Genomic DNA, 21,036 nt, shown 5'->3' on the forward strand with positions numbered 1-21,036 from the left:
ATTGTTCCAGTGTAGTTGCCATTCCTCGCTTATTTTGTTTCTAAAATATTGCTTCAGGTCGCTATAAACGCATTTAGTGAATAATGTTGATTGTGGATTTTCTGCTGCTTCCCTGGCCAACTGATCAGCTTTTTCGTTTCCAGTTATATCACAGTGTGACGGAACCCAAAGGAATTTAACAAATCGGTCGTTTTCTTGATATTTCATTAGTTCTGACTTTCTAAGCAATAGAATGGGATGGTTTGTGTATAACTTTTTCATAGAGCTGAGAGCACTTAAATAGTCAGTTATTATCAAAGAGTTTTGTATGTTTTAATTACTTAAAAATGTTATTGCTTGCAAAATTGCAAGAAGTTCTGCGGAAAATACGGTTGATCGTAGGGAAAGTGAAAAGGAGTAGTCTTGATATAACGTTGTAAAAGAAGCCCCTACCCCATTGTCAGATTTATACGCGTCTTTAAAAATGAGGGAGTTATGAGAGCAGTTTAATTTCTCTGCTGCTTTCTTTTTAAATATACTACGTGGTGTGTCATATTTGTTATTGATAGTAAGACTTGTATCACAAATAGGCAGCTGTAATCTCCAAGGAGGTTGATAAATAAGGTTAGTTACATTGTATGTCTCAGGAAAATGTATGTTTAAACTATTTTGTAATTTTTAGATCCGGATATAAAACGGGGGACTTAATCTTTGTAAGGTGTTAAATGTCGATGTGAATCTGTCAGCAAACGTGTTTTTAAATGTCGGTATATGTGGATTGGCTGACAATTTAGCAGCATACACAAGGCTGAGGTAGTTTCTTCTTAGTTGAAGGGAAGGTTCACCTGATTCACAATATAAACTTTCAATTGGGCTAGTATGATGAGCTCCCAGTGCTATTCTTATTGCTGTATTGTGTATTGGATCTAGTAATTTAAGTATTGATGCTTGGGCTGAATTATAAGCAACTGCGCCATAATCTAGTTTAGAACGAATTAGAGTTCTGTAGACAGTTATGAGTGTTTGGAAATCAGCTCCCCATTGCTTCTGAGATATGCTTTTCAATAAATTTAGACCATTTTGAGTTGTTTGTCGAAGACGAAAAATATGATCTTTCCAGATTAACCTCTGATCTAGTTTAAATCCTAGGAAGGTAGTTGCTTCAACATAAGTAATAGGTAACGAGTATAAGGTGAGATTAGGTGGTAGTATAATGTTTTTTGGGCTCTTGCTAAAGAAAATTGCTTTTGTTTTGTTTGGAGATATCTGTAGACCACATCTGTCTGACCAATTTTCTAGTTGATTAATAGCGGTTTGTATATATCTGGTAAGTGTTAGAACATTTTTCCCTTGAGAAAATATGACGAGATCATCAGAATATAAGCGTGCTTTTACTAATGAACTAAAGGATTTAGAGATATCATTAATCGCAATAAGGAACAATACTACGATTAGTGTAGATCCTTGTAGGATACCATTAATTTGTGTTGTTGGCTCTGAACAAATATTATCTACACGAACTTTAAACTCACGAAATATTAGAAAATTTTTTTATAAACTTAAGGATGTTACCTTTGATTGACCATCTGGATAAGTTTTGTAATATGTCGGATCTCCAAATTTTATCATACGCATGGGTTATGTCAAAGAAAACTGCTAAACACTCTTGATTGCATCCAAATGCTTCGTGAATTTCGGATTCTATATCAACTAGATTATCTAAAGTAGACCTTGATTTCCTGAAACCACTTTGAATAGGGGTAAGAAGTTGTTTGTCTTCTAGATAACACAGTAGTCTATTGCTTACTATTTTTTCCAGAATTTTACATATCGAACATGTTAGCGAGATCGGTCGATGAGACTCCTGGTCTGATTTTCTTCTTCCCTGCTTAAGGACTGGAATAATAATTGACTGGTGCCAACTATTAGGAAACACATTTTTTGTCCAGATAAAATTGTAAACTTTTAGAAGGTATTGTTTACCTTCTTTGGGTAATGATTTTAAAAAGGCAACTGGAATGTTATCAGGTCCAGGACTGGTATCTTTTGTACAATTTAATGAATATAGTAACTCGTCCATTGAGAGTTCGACGTTAAGAGGAGAATTAGTATGATCTTCTAAATCTATATAAGTGTTCTCTAAATTTTGTTTGTGTATTATGGAATTTGTAGAGATAATGTCATTGCTGAAGTGTCTTTGATACGTATCAGCAAGTATAGCAGTTATTTGTTCTTTCCTCGAGTAAGTAAGATTGTTATGTTCTAAAATTGTATTGAATGATTTTTTTCCATTCATTTTATTAATCATTTGCCAAACTTCGGAAATAGGATTAGATGAATTTAAGGACGAGACATACGCTTTCCATGCTTCTTTTCTGCTTTTCTTTAATATATATCTACAGTAGGTTCGCTTTTGCTTAAATTCGAGTTGGTTTTGGAATTTGGGGAATTTTTTAAATTTGTAAAAAGTTCTTTTTGACTCTCTGATCGCCATCTTACATTCCTGGTTCCACCAAGGGACTGGAGGATGTTTTTTTGGGAAATTTAAAAACCTACGGACAATTCTGCAGCTGTTGTTATAAGCTGAACAAAACTGGAAACTATAGAATTAATATTTGCACGGTCATCACTAGGAGGACTTAGCTCTGATATGGATCGAGATATTAAAGAAGAATATAAAGACCAGTCGGAATTCTTTAGATTCTATTTATTAGACGGAGCGGAAGAGGGAGCTGTATTGTTATTCGTTATTAATATTGGGAAGTGGTCACTTCCATGTAGATGAGATGTGACTTGCCAAGACAGCCCAGGTTGTAAAACTGGGTCACATAAAGTTAAATCAATTGCTGAACCTCCACCTGTACAGATTAAGTTTAATTATAATTTGTTCGATTTTACGCCCTAAACTATCGGATTTATTTGATCCCCATAGAACATGACGTGCATTGAAGTCACCTAAAATAATTCGTGGTTGAGCAATTTGATTAAAAAGGTCTAATAGTTCGCGAGCTGAAGGATCAGTACCAGGAGAAATGTATATATTGCAGATGTTTATTTTTTGAGGTCCTTTCAAAGTTATTGCTGTAGCCTCTAATTGTGTATTTAAATCAATTATTTTTGAATCATATTGGTTATGTACATAAATAGCTGTCCCTCCACTAACCTGGTTTGCATTAAGTCTCTTTTTAATATATGAAGTGTAGTTTTTTAGTTTGTAAAATTTCTGCTGTTTAAAGTGTGTCTCTTGTAGACATATTATGGGCGGTATGAATTTGGACATTAGTAATTTTAATTCTTCTAGACGGGTGTAAAACCCGTTCAGATTCCACTGAATTGTGGAGTTGAATTTTTAATTAATAGGTGTATCACTGCAATGTGTAGAGGAATAGTCATCCTGTAGTTTACAAAGTTTCTTCCTTAGTCTTGTACATCGTATTTTCAAGTATCTTTGTGATAGCACTGGGTGAAGTTTTTTTAGGAGATCTATTAACCCTTCGATATCTTCCGTGTATGTTTTAGCAATACTAAGCGGATCTGCAGCTCCATGGGTGTTTTCAAGTAAATCTATTATCTCTTCTTGACTTAAACAGCTACTGTTTGACTTATTTTGGAAAAAATAAACTGTATAGTTAGTAAGATCTTCAGCTAGTTATGGTGGGTTTGGATGTCTGTTTTTGTTCTCTTGTGTTTTTTATTGGGTTTTTTAAAAGGATTTCCACCCTCCGGTTCAGGAGAATTTGTTATATCACAAGCATTTCTTTTAGGTGTTTGAGCTTCTGTTTGAGTTTCATTTATACTTTTATTTATTTTACCCGGTTCAGAAGCATTACTTTTAGACGTTTGTACTTTTGTTTGAGTTTCTATTTTAGTTTCATTTATTTTATCCGGTACCGTCTCCATTGTTTGGGAGTTATCGAAAGAGGTAGAGTTTTTTGATGTGGGTGAAGTGATGGTTTCAGTAGGTTGTGGATTACTGATTTGTTTGGTAAGTACGGGAGAATGTACTGTAGTTTGAGTTATATTTTGTTGTGAAATAACAGTCTGGTCACATTGTGATTGAGAAATGTGTGTTGTATTGTGATCGGTGGATTGATTATTATGATTTGGGCATCGAGATCCTAAATGATCAGTTTGTTTACAAATAAAGCACGTTTGTTTTTTTAGTGAGAGAAATATTCGATAGTTCGATTTATCATGGTTAATTAGTATTGAATCGGGGATATTTTCAAGATTTGTAGTGGCTATATATGTAAAACTTCGAAAACTAATGATTATGTCTAAAACTAGGATTTGATGTTCCGATCCGTAAAAAATCTATTGGTGTTATTTGATAGATTCCTATCTTTTTGAGTTCATTTTCTATTACGTTATGTGGTATAGAAGGAGATACATTAGAAATAATTAGTTTTTCGTTTGGAGTAATTAGTTTTCTAGATTGGATACGATGTTGGTTTACTATTATTATCCCATTGTCTGTTTCCAAAAATTTTTGAACAATATTTTTAGTTGAAGTGAAGTAGATGCATATACGATCATTAACAATTCTGGATATTTCAAGTATATTTTTGGGGTCAAATAAGTTGGCTACAGCATTCAGGTAATCCTCGATTTTTAAATTTGGAACTGTATTTATTACAATTGCTTGTTTTTTGAAAGGAAATATGTTGGTAGGTTCATTTAAAACTGTTGAATATAACTTTGGTGCAGTAGTATCATTTTTGGGGATTTCTTGTTGTGAAAAAACATTTGATGATGAAGCTTGGTTCATGTTGATCTACGGAACCTGAGTACGGTCCTCGCACCAATACGAAATAATTGATAATAACTCGATGTAATTAAATAAATTAAATTACTTACAGTTAATGACCAAAAGTATCAACAATAAATAATTATTTGTCAATAAAACGAAAAAGACAGTAAAGATTCCATTTCATGTACAAATCGTCTATGTATCTGTTTATACGTATTTCGCTTTAATAAAGCTCATCAGAACAGTTATTCATAGGCGTTCTCAACGTGAAAAATAGATCTTTTCTGTCTTTGGGAAGCAACGACAAAATGGCTTCGAAATGGACGCAATAGCGACATCTGATAATAGATCCGTAAAATAGTTTCGAAACACAATTCAGATTTCTGCTTTAATCTGAACCTTCTATAAATGCAAGGTATAACAGACGTTGATCAATTTACTTAAATCAGATACCAAGAACAATACAACATCACAGATAACTAACTTGACTGATATATCCATTAATAACTAACCTACCTTTATAATTAATTTTCATTAACTAAAAAAGATAACATTCCCTTGCTTTTCTTAGATACATCTCAATAAGATATAATAATACATGAACAATAGAATATAATTAAATAAAGAAAATCAAAATAATATTTCCCTATACTGGGATTTAATTTCATTCGTTTTTACCAATGAACCTTAACGACATAAAGATTTATAAGAACTACTTGAATTTGTCAGCGCATGCATTCTGGCTAAAACAGAACCTCACTTTTAAACTTTCTAAAAATCAAAAATTTAGTTATTGCCGACAATTTAAAGAATTACCTCCTTTTAAATGTAGTTACATTGGGTTTTTCGATTAACCTTGGGTAAACCTTTGCGTGTTAAGTTCAAAGCTATCATACATTTTAAACCTTAAAAAAAAAACTTTTTTTGCGCATAGTAACAAAAAACACCACTGTGTTACTAGCAAAGTTTTTTAATATTCTAACTCTACAATTCTAAGTTACGGTAAGATCAATAATGTTTTAATAGATAATATATGGTAGCTAATTATAATTTTTATTCTCTTTCAGCCCTAAAGAAGCCAAATTAATTCTCTTTGGCGAAAACGTTCGGCGAAATAATTGATACTCATTAGAGTCTTTCTTGCAGATTTCCCCAATATTTAAGAGTTTACTATATATATATATATATATATATATATATATATATATATATATATATATATATATATATATATATATATATATATATATGTTAATGTGATATGTAAAATTTTAATTTTAAAACTTTACAAAAAATATATATAAAACATTATTAAAATTTTTGATTGATGATTTATATCACACCTTTCAATTTTGTTATCTTAGGTTTTGTTTCGTGCTTCAATATTTATACTTTACAGCTGATGGGTTAGGTCCAAAGAATAATGGAATAAAACAACATAATATGATATGAAAATAATGTAATAAAATAAACTGATTAAAATACCTCCAAAAATTATTAGCATACAATGTTTATCAAACGAAATTCGTTCTACGTACATGAACCTTCAATAATGCATGGATAATATAATACAACTACAATCTAAGATACAGCTTTTTATTCTACATAAACAAATCAAATTATATTCTGTGTCCTTCCTAATGCAATTATGATATAACGATTGTACCAAGAAAAATTTGTATGAATTATTGAATTCTCTCCACAGCTCCGTGTCCCCTCTCAGAACAAATTTGATCTCTTTCGACTATCGACAACTTATTCACACGTTACTAATATGATATAATATTTTTTAATCCAAAATTCTCAAATTTAATATATTATGAATGTTTCTCCCGTTGAAACGCTTCCTCTGCCTTGAGTTGTCCAATTCCTTGTTCTATGCAAAATGAACTATCAGTTTTCAGCAGTCTTCTATGTAATTGGCAATAGTAAACAAGATATTGCAATTTAGTGTCTTCAATGCTTTCCTTCGAATGCACGTACCTTTCCAATGATGTCAGCCTCTTTTCCTCTCGCCAAACTTAATCTCTCGTTCCGAAATAAACAGCGATACGTAGAATACAAGTAGGAAAAGCACAAATTTGTACCAGATCAGCTACCGTCGGACACAATTACTTCACCAACTCACAACTTATTCTTTATCACTTACTACCCTTGGATACCACCTCGAAAACCAATCATTCACTTTAAGAAACTGAAACTAACTCCTCTCTCATCTCCTCTATCCATTCATCTAACCTCTCATTATACGCACCCATCACCACTTTCCAAATTCTCGGCCAATCAGAAATTTGCATACCACTTCCACATAAAATCAGAAATACCTAACTTTCCTAATTCATATTATTTCTACAAGGACACTTAATTTCTACTGGGTATTTACATATTCCGAACAAACATTTATTTATTAACTATTTTTATTGTCGTTTTCATGGCACAAATCCGGCTTACAGAACACTTTATGGCTTATGGGGAAAAACCATCGTTAACTTCAATTCATTGTTATATTTGTACAAAATATTATTTATGACTAAGATTACCTTTGGTTAATTCCAGGCAGCTCGGAGTATTTTTTTATTTTCTATAATCTCAGAAATATTGATTTCATCGTACATTTAATATTTTTACCCTTCAATTTTGAATACCACAACAACTCCCCGCCATTTGATTCGCCGAAAAACTCTTTATCATTTTTTTTTTATAAAATGACAAAAGTTTTTCAAGGGTCAAATTATTACAATATGTTATTGAAATCTACTCATGATACCGATAAATGTGAATGTTACAAATCCTACCGCCAAATTCGCAACAACACTTTGATCCCATTTTAGGATCGTACAGCAAACTGATCTGATCTAAGTTCTCTTTAGTTTCATTCGCTACCGAATCCAGTTTAGCTGATCCTGAAAAAGCTTTCCTGTATGTTTTTTGTGAGTTTTTGTACCCGATATTTTTTTCGGTATGCACAGATGAAATAGGTATTTGAGATCCTTGTTTCTGCAAGTTTTCTACATCAAAGCTTGATCTTAAATTCGAAAAAATAAATTTACTGGCTATAACATTAGATTCTAATTCCACAATTTTTCGTTTTTGTTCTCCCAAAAGTTTTAACAATCTGTCAACTTTCATGTTTAAACTTCCTTCTATAAATGTAAATTTGTTTAGGCGATCCATAAGTCTTTTTTTGTCATCAGTTTTCATTTCCAGCAACATCTGCAAATTTTTCTTTTCCAATTTTACAGCTTCCAACTCGGAAATTAATTCCGTTTTCTCCATCTCGCATACTTCTTCTTCAAACACCCCCATTTCAATTATATCTTTTCCCTTTTCTTTTATCAAACCTGATTGTACTTTTTCTTCTTCGGCTGAGCTCATCTCTTCTTTTGCGGAATTCCCTATTCCTTTTTTTAATTTTGTTTTCTGCTTTTTTTTCTTTCTCTGTCCTTGCTTCGTTGTCAAATTTATTTCCACCGTTTGTTCTTTGTCTAAATCATCATTTTTCCGATTCTCATCTTTCTTGTCCTTTTCCATGTTTTCTCCACATTTTATTTTTCTTTCATCCTCATTTTGTTCACATGTGTTCACGGTCCATAATATTTCTTCACAAACTTCTGGATTTTCGTCCATAATGGCCATCTCTTCCCTGTCCTCCTCCTTTAATTCTTCTTCTGTTTCTTTTCTATTTTCCATTTCCATTTGGTATTCCGAGCACCACGTTTCTACTCTTTTCATTTCTCTTATAATAACTTCTTTTTCTTCCGGTTTCTTTTCTATTTTGTTGTCGGTTGCCAACAATTCTTCTGTACCTTTTCTTTTCTGGTTCTCTCTTGTCTCAACCTTATTTTTTTTCTTCTTTCTTCTTGTTCTCCCTTTTTTTTCTTCCTTTTCTTTTCCTCTTCTGATTGATTTATTACCTGTATTTCCAGTTTGTCCTCTACGGTCGTATTGATTTCTTTATGGTTTCCCTGTTCATTTGTCCTTTCGACAATTTTCGTCATATCTGTTTCTTGTCCCTCTTCTTTGTGATCTGGTTCTGCTCTGATTTCCAATTTATTTTCAGAAAAATTAATCGTGATGTGTTTTTCGCTCAACTCATCTATTCCCGCTATCATATCATGATTTAAATCGTCGATCACCACACATTGCATAATATAGAAATTTTCTCCCACTCTGATCCGTACTCCCAAACCTTCGTTTACTGTCGTCAATTTTTTATTGTTCGCACCCACTAAAGCAACCCTAGGAATCTTATACACAAATCTGTCCAAATTCAATTCTTTTACTAATTTTTTATTGATTAACGATATCTCCGATCCAGAATCAATCAAAATTTTAATCGCTTTATGTTTTATAAAGGCATCTAAAAATATTAGATTGGAATTAGAATTTTGTCTTTCGTTTACCGCCAACTGTATAAACTCTCTCGGGTAACAAAATATACCGGAGTGTTTTTTACTTTTGTTTAGTGGATGCTTTATTGAAAATCCTGTCTGGATTCATTGCATACAACTTTTTCCTCGTTTTCTATTCCTACATGATTCATCTCCCTTCTATTTTGTCGTTGGAAGCTCTGATTATTTCTACCGTCCCTTTGTTCGTTAGTATTCCTATTCGGAGGATTTTGTGCAGCTCTGTTCCTGTTGTGATTTTCATATGTTCTATTTTGTGTGTCATTCTGGTTATCATAATTTTGTTGTCTAGTGTAATTGTGGTATTCTCTTGGCCTATATTCATTTGTTGATCGGGGATGTCGTTTTTTCTGGTCATAATTTGCTTGGTACCTTCTTTCCGGTCCATTGTATTGGTCATGTTGTCTTCTGTTTCTCATTTCTCTTCTTTTCGCTTCTTTTAATTGAAGGACTTAGCACAAACTATCAATATCTTGATAGTTTCTTAAAATCACGTAATCCTCCAACGTTTCTTCGAAATGTCTGCTTATTATTTCTACCAGTTGTTCGGTAGAGTATTTGTAATCTAGATATTTTGAATTGTTATATATCTGCAAAGCATATCTTTCTTCAGATATTCCCATTTTCCCGTGATATTTTCCATTCTCTAGCTCTTGGTTGATTTCCCTCTGTTTATTTTCCCCCAGAAATAATTGAGAAATTTATTTTCGAAATCTTTCCAATTTTCAAACTCATCTTCTTTCCTTTCATACCATAACGCTGCTTCTTCTTTCAGATGGTTTCTAATTGTTTCTTTGCAATCGTCAAAATATCTAACATGTTTTAATTTAGTTTTCAAATTTAAAACAAACGGTACTGGGTGTGTTTTTCTAATATCCCCGCCAAATTGTATCGCTTGTTCCAAGGACGATAACTTCTTTTCTCTCTGCTCCTCTTAGTTTAATTTTTGCAATATGTTTTTCATTTGGCCTTAATCTCCTTTCTACTTTTTTCCTGTCTTCTTGTAGCGCCATTTCAATTTTTTTTTCTAACTGATCTAATTCCTTTTTCTGGACAATCTTGATTTCCTTCATCTTGTTTTCTACTTTCTTTTCTTGTTCTCCCATTTTATTTTTAATTTCATTAATCTCTTCTATTTGTTGTATCAATTCTTTCTTTATCCCCTCAACACATCCTTTAATTTCCTGTTCATAGTTTTCCAGACGCTGCTCTATATTCCTGTTATTTAGTTCTATTGCTTGTCTTGTTTCCCGTTGGTTTTCTTCCATTGTTTGTTTTGTTTCTTGTTGATTTCTATCCATTTTCTTTGATGTTTCATTTTGGTTTTTCTCTATTGTTTGTTTTGTCTCTTCCATTTTTTGTGATGATTCTTGTATTTGTTGTGTCTGTATTTGCATCATTGCTAATAGTTTTTCTAACATCCCTGTTTCTTTTCTTTCCTCCATTATTGTAGAATTTCCTTCATTATCCGATCCTTCTTCAACAATTGTTTCCTCTTCTCCGTTATCCTCCTTCCTTTCTTGCATTTTGCTTTGACTTCTTGTGGTCGACATGTTGTTTCTTTTCGTTACTGTTTTTGTCCCCGCCAAATGTGAAATTTTACAACACTCTATATGTTGCAGAACACGACAAATATTTCTCCCCAAATTTAATAAATTTTCACGACAAATATCACATATGCAATCAGTAAAATTCAAATAATTCAAAACAAATATCCAATGTACGATTGGTAAAGAAAATAAAAAACAACTAATTCAATAGCAGTAAATATCAACTAACTACGATCAATCAATAAATCAAATTTTTATCCACTGGAAAAATTGTCAAAATACTTTTAAATTCAAATTCCCTCAATGTTATTTTTTTATCTCTGGATCACCTGTACTTATTTCGGATCTCTTTCCCTACCATCATACGTAAAGCTGCGATATTTTCAAGCCCCACGTTTTGGAAGCCAGTTAATGTGATATTAAAAGTCAGAGGTGCGGCAAGCAATTAATTAGCTAATTAATTAATTAATTAAACTTATTTAAATGATACAATTATGATTTTATTACACTATTTAATTATCTTATCTCAGGGTTATATTCGTTCTTCAATATCTATGATTTACATATGATAGGTAAGGTCTAAAGGATACCGGAATAATAAAAACATATATGATACAAAATTATATATTGAAATAAAATTCACACTCAAATATCTTCAACAAAAAATATCTTATATAATGATTATCAAAATTTTGTTCTACGTACGTGAACCTTCAAAAATTAATGTTATATACAATATAAATTAAAATTTCAAATCAAAATTGTTGTTCTATATCTCCTGATCAAAATATTTATCTTTTCTGAAGCAATAAAAAAAAACTTTGTTAATAAAGAAAAACTGACGAATGGTAAAAAAAACTATCTCTCTGATGATGAGTTGTCCAAATCCTTGTTCCTTGTAGCCTATACTATCTATTCTTAGCAGTTCCCTAGGTAATCAGCAATCTTACAACAAATTATTGCCAGCCTCTCGTCTTTAATGATCTACTTCAAATACACGTATCGTTCAAAAGATACTAGCCTCTTCTCCTCTCGATAAACTGAATCTCTCGTTCCGGCCTGAATAGTGACTCTTGGAATATATAAGTAGAAAAGTATAACTTACAATATTTTACTGGATCAGCTTCCGTCAGATACACTTACTCCAAGAAAACTCACAAACATTCACTTCTAATGCTTACTATCACTTGAGAACCACCAGAGAACAACGACTGTTCGCCTTGCACCCTTGGAAAACAACTGATTATCTTTTTTCCCTCAAAAATCTAGCTAAACTCTCATTCTTATATAACTCCTCCACTTTTCTCAATCTCCTCCAATCAAAGCTCGTTATACGTATCCCCATCTCTTCATTTAGATAACAAACAACAATTTTACCTACAATTATAAATTTACTAAAAACTATTAACATGCTAATCGGATTCTACAAATTCTTAAGAACTAACGGAGAAATATAATTTCTAAATATTCTATTCTATTGTCTTATTCACTGTACAAGTCTATTTGAAAAACCCGCTCGCATTGTTCATGATTTCACTTAAGCTCACTCACGTCACTCGAATATATTTTACAAAGAAAATAATTTATGCATATCTTAAATTTTGTTTACTACAGGTCATCCAGGATAATCGACATTCATTTCTTCGCCGTACTTTCTTTCATTGTACATTAGCCGTTGGACCCTATGCAGAATGTTGATGACTGATTGGAAGAACTGCAAACAATGCATCATCTGTTAGCTGTTGACTGACAAACGAAATGCAGGACGATTTTTCATTCAACAATATTGTGAGAGATGAGGCTCATTTCCGTCTTAGTGGTTACGTAAATAAACAAAATTATCATTTTTGGGGCACCAGAAATTCGTGTGTCACCCAAGAAGAGCCATTACATTGGCTAAAAGATACTGTGTGGTGGGCTGTTTACATTAGAGAAGTCATCGGGGCAATTTTCTTTGAGAACGCTGCAGACCAAAAAACGACTGTGGACGGCCCGCGCTATTAATATATTTATTAATAATACAAAGCAGTGGTTACCGATTTTTTTCCTAAATTCGATAAATTGGAACGGGAGAACCTGTAATTGAAACCAGACGGTGCAATGATGCACGCTGCTCTACCCACAACTGATATTCTGAAGGAAGCATTTCCAGGTCGCTTAATCTCTCATATTGGGGATTTGTACTGGACAGTCAGACCACTCAATTTAACCGATCCAGTCTTCTTTTTATGGGTTTTTTTGTCAAGTCGCTGGTTTACGCCAATAAGTCTCAAATTCTTACCTTAAGAAAAATATTGGCCAGGAATGTGAAAAACCTGTCGTTCGAGATTCTGGCAAGATTGTTAAAAAATACCATAAAACCAGACCGTATGGTCATCATCTCTGGCATTGGCTACTTGGTCGATATCATTTTCCCATTAACTTCTTAACACTACTTGCATGGGTGTCAAAAAAACTTTTAATCCACATAAAAGTAGTTAAGAGCAGCCTTTACAACATATTTGTACTTTTTTCATTGCAGATTGCCTTCCATCGCGTTCTGAAAAAGATTTATAACAAAGTGAGCATCTTCCTCTATTCCCTTTTTCTATAATGCCGTGTCGGACAAATTCTTCTTGTTGTGCTTCGGGAGCACCCCTAGTGTGTAGCAATGATAAAACTATTTTTCTCGGAAAGAAGTAATAGGTATTTTATTACCCGTAACATATTTTGTAAAGCACATGCGCATTGAAAACTGCCGTATTAGTCAAAAGTTCCATAGCGACTTTCCGGTACCAGTTCATACTTCTACCTTTTACGAATGGGAGAACTGTATGCCGCGTTTTGGTACGAAACATCAATAAAAGCTTTTGCTGGATTGTATTCACCAACAGTCGATAGCTTAGTAACAGGCCCACGTTTAGTTGCTACTTTAATCATTGAAGGAGGATCCTTAGTGGTTAGAAAAAGAACGTCTCTCTTATCTTTTCACTTGCTGACAATAACTTTTGTGTTGCTATGTAAAAATTTAATTTCTCCTCGTTTGAGCTTGACATTTACGACAGCTTTTGGATTGCGTTTTTTGTTGGGGCGTAATTTACCAACTAGTGTGTGATTTGTCTGTTTAAATCGTGTGCTAGATCAAAGCTTGTATAGAAATTATCCGTGAATAAGTTCCATAACTACCCTAAAAGCTAAGGAGTTCTCTGATGGTATTTCTTTTCCCCCGTAAAGTGTCACCGCATATGTATAAATTTCAGATACAAAAAGTTTAAATAGCTCGATCAAATATTTATGCCTTTTTGCAGGTATATGTTGAAAAAAATTTAACCTTCCACGAAAAGACACAATTGTCTCATAAATACACAGAGAATTGTTAGGCGTACAAATTTTTTAAAATTTACTATTCAGGATTGTTATAACAGCTGAGGTTATGTATAATCTGTTATTTAGTGGAATACTTTCATTATCAGAAATGTGAAAACAATTTAAAAGGACCCCGAATCGGTTCCTGCTAAAACCGCAACTTTGAGAAATCGCATTTTTTTAAAGTGGATTGTTGCTCCAATAGTCTCTCAGCTCTGGTTTCTTGTCTAATCCCATCCACATTATAACGGCTAAAAAACGAAGTAATTTATCTCTATCTGTGTCTTACCATTTGCACAAAAGCGAATAATTTACGATGGTTTCATTTGTAATCCCTTCAACTACTTTCTGTTAAGCATATCTATTTGCTTCTGTGATTAACAAATCTTTGAATTTCATTATCAACAAATACTAAGTAAAAATAAATCAGTTTATAATCACGTAGTTGCTCTTCGTCAATGTTGAATCCTCGACTATTAGTAAATTCAAATTTATGTAGTTCTTCCGGGCTATCTATGATATTTCTTTCCACATTATTTTATCTGCTCTTAAATTAACATCGTCTATATTAATATTGTCAAAATAAAAAAATTGCAAATAACTATCATCGACTAAATTAGAAGGACCAGCTTCGTTATACACCTTTTGTTTCTTTCTTGGTCTACTAACATCGTCACCCCTTTCTATAAAGTAAGAAAACAATCAAGACACCAATCTGTACTGTGAACGAAATCAGTTACCTATTACCACTTTATAAATAAAATTATTGAGTCCAGTAACTTCATCAACTCTCAAATAAAATTAATCACTGTCATCCTCTCGATAGGCAGGATCAGCATCAGAGTCATATTCTGATATATTATAGTCACTGAAATAAGATTCGTCTAGTATTTGACGAAGTTCATCTTCTGATAATCCTATTTTTGTTCATTATACGAAGATATGAATACTTTTCTACTGCAAGGAATGAATACAATTGTCGCATACGATGATACCACAGTGAAATACAAAAATCCTAACCTACATAAATTGCAGGCAGGTTTTACCTGACCGGTTTTTCTATAGACCAGACCTTTTTAGTTTATCATATAACAACACAGACAATACGTCTCTCACGTGGTCACAGTCTAGTAACCACGATAACATACTGAGGCAAAATTGGTATACATGGTCTATGATAAAAACGTGCTGTGCCCCAGTGTGGTACACATGGGGCTTACGTGTTAATACTGATCCCTTGAATTTCCATTTTACATCTGTTTGGTTCTTTGCTGGTTACTATTGTTTTAGTTTTCTGAGTTGAGATTGCCATATTAAATTTTTTTACTTTTATGTTTAATCTGTGGATTAATTTTTGCAGACTTTTATCTTGGGCTATCAATATTGCGTGTCTTGTAACCAAAGAGCCAACCAAGAGTAAAGAGTAGATGGTGCTAAACTGTTCGTTCACAAAAGCTTCACGCTGCTTAATTCGGGAACTTCATTGGGATGGGTAAGGTATATAGTTCTTATAGAAGTGGCAGATTAATCCTGATTAAAGATAATTCATAATGTCTTGTAATCATTTAGTGACGTCGTTCTACGAACGAAACAACGATAACTGGCATTGCTAAAAACATGCAGTTCTCTTTAGTACGTTATCGTAGCGAGACAGACAAACTAATCTTTGCGTTAGTAAAATAGCTTTATTATTTTTATTTTTATATTTTTATTTTATAACTTTTAAACAATCTAAAACTGAAAAAAAGAGAAAAATGGCTTAAAAACACACAATTATTTTTGAATTCACCAAACTGTGTTCTATCACTTTCTATTACTTTATATTATTAGCTAGAAATACTCGATATTATTAGCACGTGCAAATCGTACGCTCTCGCCTAATTTCCTATAAAATTAAAATGGTGCATGTTTTTAGGGTCCATTTATTTTTTCGGGCATGCGTTTTTACTAGGTTCGCGATGTTTTAAAACATTTCTAATTAAGTTATCAGAATTAAATGGGAAACCGGTCTTCATATATGGTCTTTACTTTACTTCGAAATTCGCCACTCGGTGTAAGTTTTACCCTGTCACGATCATTATTTCTATTTTTCTTTTGAAATCCAAATTCTTTGCTTATCCGGCTTAGCCGTTTGGTAATGGTAATCATTTCTACTTCATTCGCTGCTTGTATGCGATCATTCTGGCTATGATGACTTTGTTGGTTGCTATACGAAATAGCTGTGTTGAGGTCTTTCTATACCATGCTCTCTACCTTGCAAAATGCAGTGAAGTAGCTCGTATCTGCCTTGATTTCTCATTATATGTCCAAATTACTGCAACTTACGGCTCTTCACGATGTTGACCAAATCCGCAGTTATGTTCATCCTCTGCAGTACTTCTTCATCGGTAACTTTGTCTGTCCATGGTATCTTCAGGATCCTTCTGTATGACCATAGCTCAAGAGCCCGAAGTTTTGATAGAGTTTCCGCCTTCAATGTCCACGTTTCTACTCCGTACAGAAGCACTGAGCACACATAACATTTAAGGACCTTATTTTTGTTTCAAGGGTGAGGTCATGGCTCTTAAACACAGAACTTATAGTCAAAAATGCACTTTTTGCCTTTCCGATGCGACATCTAATCTCTTGGGTATTGCCCCACGACTCATTCATTATAGTTCCCAAGTAGTTGTATAGTGCGACACGTTCAATTCTCATTTGGTTCACATACAGATTTGCTCCAGTTATGTTTTCCTTGCTGATGATCATTAGCTTGGCTTTAATGGTGTTTATATCCAATCCATATTTTCTACCTTTTTCCGTTTTTTTATTTATTCAGTTTTGCAGCCCTTCCATGGTATTGGAAAACACTATGTATCATCTGCATACTGCAGGTTATTGAGCTTGACTCCATTTATTGCTCATTACTATCACCCTATTCTGAGGAATGTTTGGCATAAGATTATTTTTGAACCATTCTTCAAAAAGTTCTGCCGTTGTATCTTCATTGAAGTCGACCCAGGAGTCTTTAATATTCTTTGTAGAAAGCCACAAGGCGTTTCGAATCCAACCATTTTGCTGACCCAGCATGTAAAATCGTTATTCTTTTCCCTTTATTTGACGGAGCTTTTGTCGTACATTTACCGGAGGAATCGGCAAATCCTTTAGGTCGCGTTGAATATGTGTCAAACCATGTCTCGTCGAGGTAAATTATCGGACGATTTTCAAAACCAAATTTTCTTATCGAAGTTATAAACTCATAACGATATTTTTGTAATCTGTAAAATTCCATAACTACTTGTCTATTGTCAGTTGTACGATATGGAAAGCCCATACTTTTCAAAATTTTTAATAAGCTGGTAAGGCTACATCTTGATGGGTTTCGTCAACATTGAGCTGTTGCTTGAGAGCTCCTAATGTGGGTATGCGTTGCTCTTCGTACATGGTATAGACTTTTCGACGTATCAAAGCCTTATCGGCTTCGTCCATACTTTTGGTGGAACTGGAATCTTTACATGTTTTTCTTGTTTCTATGGGATATGATGTAATTCTTTTTACCGTGCCATATTTCACTCATAGCAGAAGTTGTGCTCTCAAGCCCTCTTTTAAAGAAGGTGCTGTATATAGTTCTTACAATTTGCTTTGCATCCACAGATAAATGTTACTTTTGTACCGGAACACTACAAAAAGCCCCATTAATATTATCCCACGGACCCCACATAATGATAAAAAACGTAATGAATAAAATAAGCAATACTACTTAACACTTCTCGTGATACATGAAGAGAAACAAATGTTATCAAGAACTCGTATTTAAATACTGGTTGGTGTTCAGTTCAATACACTTATGGTATAAATACCTGAAAACTACTTAAAAGGTGATTAGCAAACTCGTCGCGCACTACCATCATATTCGAAAAACCCTCTTATCAGTACAGTTTCGTCAATATAAGCCTTATCTGTATTAATGAAATTATAATGAGTTTGGATTGTACGTAATTAAATCAACAATAAGAAATAAAGATTGACAAATTTTGCCAGGAAACATATTTAAATTTTACCTGAAACTGGGCCTTTTATATAATATCGGTTAACCCAGGATATATATTACAGTCGGTACTAATTGAAGTTAACCATTTACTGCTAAACAAACTTTATCTACATCTATCTCGATCCAGTACTACTAAATATCAGTACAAGAATTCTTCTTCTTCCAATGGGACTACAGCCGAAATTAAGCATTGGTTTCCTGTAATTTGTGCCTTCAATATACAAAGACCTCCGCCAGTATCCTCTAAGTTCTGACATTAAGCAATAATAATGCGCATCTTCATCCACTTCTCTCTCCCATCTTTTACTTGGTCTTTCTTTAAGTCTTAGGCCTTGAATTTTACTATCCAGATATCTTCTGATGCATCATTGGCCATAAAAAAAAAAGTAAAGAAGCAGTCCTTATCCTACTCAATAAAGAAAAATGTGTAGCAATGGACTTTGGTTGCCAATGGTAGAAGAAGAAGTTTGTAATAAGAATATACCCACAAAAGCGGATTAAAAAACTCTGACACATTGTCTTCAATTGTACACAATACACATGCAACACACAATACACGAAAGCTCACAGACAACACACACTTAAACGCTTAAATCACATACAAATCTTTTCATACATCTTTTCAACCAAAACATGACTGCTGCCTAAAGCACCGCAGTTAAGTGAGTCAACTTCAATTTTTGAAAAAATATAACCTTACAACAACTTTAGCGGTTATACACTCTTTTCAACAAAATCCTTAAATAATCTTTTTTGAAACTATTTCCAGAGTTTAAATCAAAACGTGAAATCTTTTAGTTAAAAGTTTAATTTGTTGCTGTACAATTCAGTACTCTAATTATTATATTTATGCTGGCAACATGTTTTCTTTTATTGATGGCTGATGACTTACTTGTCACTTGTCACTGATCTCTGTGCACTTTACACTTGTACTTGTAAAACAATAAAACTTATTTCTTTTCTAATTAAATTTAATAATAGTGTTATTATTATTAAAAAGCGTAAACAGGTTATGTGTCCAGCTGCAGAAATTTAGAAGAGTGTTTTTAAGTTTTTGTTTTAAACAAAGTAAAATTTATTCTGCTGAAAGTGTAGTTTGCATGAAAAAGTGTGTTAAAAATTTTTGCACGTATGTTATTTAGTTATGGCTTCGTCCAGCAATCAACTGTTTATAGAATCGGTTTTGATTCGTAGAAATTTTGATTGGAAAGACATAGTGTTCTTAATGTAATTTCTCAAGAGAAACCTCCTAGCACTGACGATAAGTACAAAGACTTTTTTAAAAGTGATTATTTAGGGAAAATGTTTTGGAAATAACAAGAAACTTTGATGGGAATGACGAAAGCTCTTAAAACTGTTTACGAAAATACAGGACTTCAGTCTCGAGTACAAATCCAGAAAAAGGTGCACAACTTAGTACTTAAAGAAGACGGCAACTTGGGTGAGGTGTTGGTGGATTTTGATAAAACCTTAAGAGAATTAAATGATGCAGGAGGTAAAATAGATAATAGTAAAAGATCACCACACTTTTATCTGCAATACCTGACAGATTTAATTTAGTTCTAACATCCTTTGATATTTTATTTCGTTCTGATCTATCCAAAATAACTTTAGATTTTATGAAAATAAGTTTGATGGCAAAAGATGATCAATTAAAAACAAAGGGAGTTACTAGTGTACCTGTTCCTTCGCATGCATTTGTTGGTTAAGATAAATATAATGGTAAGAGCAAACATACTTTTAAAGTTCTTTGTTATCATTATTACGATCATTATTTTTCTTTTTCTTTTGAAATCCGAATTCTTTGCTTATCCGGCTTAGCCGTTTGGTAATGGTAATCATTTCGACTTCATTCGCTGCTTGTATAAGTGTGTCATCTGCGTATCGCAGGTGACTGATTTTTCTGTCTCCTTTGTGATTTCTCCATCCCATTCGTCTACTACTTTCCTCATTATATATTCAGAATATATGTTATACAGGGTGGTCCTTAAGTAATTGTACAAAAAGAAGCCTTAGATTCTGCACTTTAAAATATTACGATTTAAGTCAACTTGCTTTAATACAATGTTGATATTAAGAAATATACAGGGTATTAAAGTGGAAATTTAAAATTTTATTTTTCGCTATAACTTTCACGTTTTTAAATATTTATGGATAAAAATTTACAATTGGATTCTTTTGAGTAGAATAAATTAAAATTTTACACATACTTTGATCTAGCTGGTAGAGGGCGCCACATATGCTAAATATGTGGCATAAATTTGCGCTTAACTTTTTTACTCTGTAAGTTAGCTCCATTTTTGTTAAAAATATTAAAGACACATTATTTCTAAAAAGAAAAGGAATACTTAATAATAACTTGAAAATTCAACCGTTTTCGAGATAATCGCAGTTTATAAGTCAGCTGCATAATAATTCTTAGTTATATTTGTGCGGTAAAGCAGTGAATACCTGTGGATAAGCATATTAATAGTTTTTTCTTATTAAAACAACTCAAAGATGATACAAAGATGTAATGTTATATCACAAAATGCTTTGTTATGGCTGCTAAATGTCTTATTGAAGAGAAGCTTCATCTTCTTCTTTAGGTGTCGTGTTCGTATTCAGAAGTTGGCCGTCATTATGTTTACAATTTCCTTTCTATATCGCTTCTATAAGTTTGAATATTGCCGTTGTATTAATTTTTCTTTATTGTAAAATCCTGAGACGAGCCTTACGGAAGAGACGACGTCACGAGCAGCTTCACGAAATAACGGGCTTCACATCGATGTACTACTCTTTATCAATTCGTTTCTATGCATCATATATTTTTTAATGTTACTTGTTAATAAATTCCTTTTAAACTATAATCAAATTTTATTTTTAAAATCTTATTTATTTTATATAATAATTAAATTTACTATCAAATTATTGATTGAATATTAAATTTATATTTTATTAATTTATTTTATTATTAACTTAATATTTAGTCTC

Source organism: Diabrotica undecimpunctata, chromosome 11 (genome assembly GCF_040954645.1).
Source record: "Diabrotica undecimpunctata isolate CICGRU chromosome 11, icDiaUnde3, whole genome shotgun sequence".
NCBI classification, from domain to species: domain Eukaryota; kingdom Metazoa; phylum Arthropoda; class Insecta; order Coleoptera; family Chrysomelidae; genus Diabrotica; species Diabrotica undecimpunctata.